We start from the raw sequence: 1,856 nt of genomic DNA on the forward strand, positions 1-1,856 counted from the left end.
TCCCAATCAGGTCTTTTTCCACTTTTACCAAACTTGATTACATGACACTTGTCCACATTGAATTCCATTTGCCATGTACTACTCCATTCATGAAGTTTATTTAATTCTTCTTGTAGCTCCCTACAAGAGTCTGTGCTAGTAATTCTCCTTTGTATTTTTGCATCATCTGCAAACATATTCAGATAGCTCTCATTTCCAGTGTTAATGTTTATATCATTTATGTACACTAGAAACATGATTGGTGCCAGCACCGAACCCTGTGGTACTCCACTAGTCACTTCTTTCCATGATGAGTAGTTTCCTCTTAGTACTGTCCTCATTTCTCTTTTATGAGAAAGTCTTGCATCCAACAAAACAGTTTGCCTCGAATTCCTCCTTGATGGTACAGCTTCCATAAAAGTCTTTGGTGTGGTACTGTGTCAAAAGCTTTCTTGAAATCTAAATAGATACTGTCCACCCATCCTTCCCTTTCCTGTATTGTGTGTGTGTGTGTGTGTGTGTGTGTGTGTGTGTGTGTGTGTGATGATAAGGAATTCTATTTACTTGTATTAGCAGACGCCTTAATTCCATAAGGGATGGCCATGAACAAATGTCTTTCATATCACCCTGTTCTCTGCTGTTTGGCTGCCCTCCCTCCAGTTCATACCCCCCCCCTCTCTCCTCTACTTAGTCTTTCATTGTCCATCATCCCAGGTCTTCCCTTCCACCTCACCCATGTGCACTCTTCTAGCCAGTCTCTCATTGGCATCCCCACCACATGGACCGACCATCTCAGAGTATTTCCTTTAATACTTTGTCACATCCACATCAACATTAATATGTCCATTCTCAGCCTTATCTGTCTGTCTGTCTGTATGCAGTTCCATGTGCTCCTCTCAAGATGACTCATATCCACTGCTCTCAGCCTTGATTTGTGTCCTGTCACTAGGAAGTGTTTGTTAGTAATGAGGTTGTAGGCTGTGGAAGCGAGAGAAAGTGTTAAGAGAAATACATTGAGGTGGTTTGGCCACGTGGAGAGGATGGAGAGCGAGAGACTAACTAGGAGAGTGTATGAGTGAGGTGAAAGGGGTGAGAGGGAAGGGGAGACCGAAGATGAGATAGAGGGATGGAGTAGAGAGGTATATGAGAGAGGGGGGTGTGAGTTGGGGGGAGGGCAGTGAAATGGCAGGGGACAGGGAGACATGGAGGCAATTTGTTTGTGGCTGCACCTTATGGGATTAAGTGTCTGGCTATAGATAGATAGACAGAATAGGACTGGCTGCCTGCATTCAGATTATAGCAGTGGCCCAGTTATATCAAGTGCAAAAAGACTATAATAATTTCTTGATTTATTTATTTCTTTGGCAGGTGTCAGCAGTGAATCTAGCATTCCGTACCAATCCAGAATTACAAAGGAAACACCCGCCGTCCCGCACCCTACCCTGCCCATCACACCTCAGTCCCACCACCGCACTCTGCTCCGTGTGTGGGGGTGCATGGGGGTGGGTTGAGGCACAGTTGGATGCCAGAGTGTGTTGTGGCCCCCATGACACTCCTGTGTGGTGAGTACATTATCATCATCATCTCCAGTGACAGCTGAAGAGTCACAGTGTCATGAACATTGATAAGGACAGAGAACCCACACTGGCAGATGAAAAGCTATACAGTATGTCATAGAGTTTCAGTGAGCTGTGTTGCCCTCATTGTTGGAGGTAAAGTACAGCCAAAGATCATTCCACAAGTTTCACATCCAGATGAACCTGTGCCCACAACGTTCGTTTCATTTTTAAAGGCTCCGACATGACCCTGTTGAAAAGCAACATTTTCTTCCTTGGACTGGAATGTTTACCAATTGTTTTGTAGCCATTATCTTTAGT

The sequence above is a fragment of the Coenobita brevimanus genome, chromosome 56, assembly GCF_032717465.1.
Source record: "Coenobita brevimanus isolate Jiangsu-jjx chromosome 56, ASM3271746v2, whole genome shotgun sequence".
Classification (NCBI taxonomy): Eukaryota; Metazoa; Arthropoda; class Malacostraca; order Decapoda; family Coenobitidae; genus Coenobita; species Coenobita brevimanus.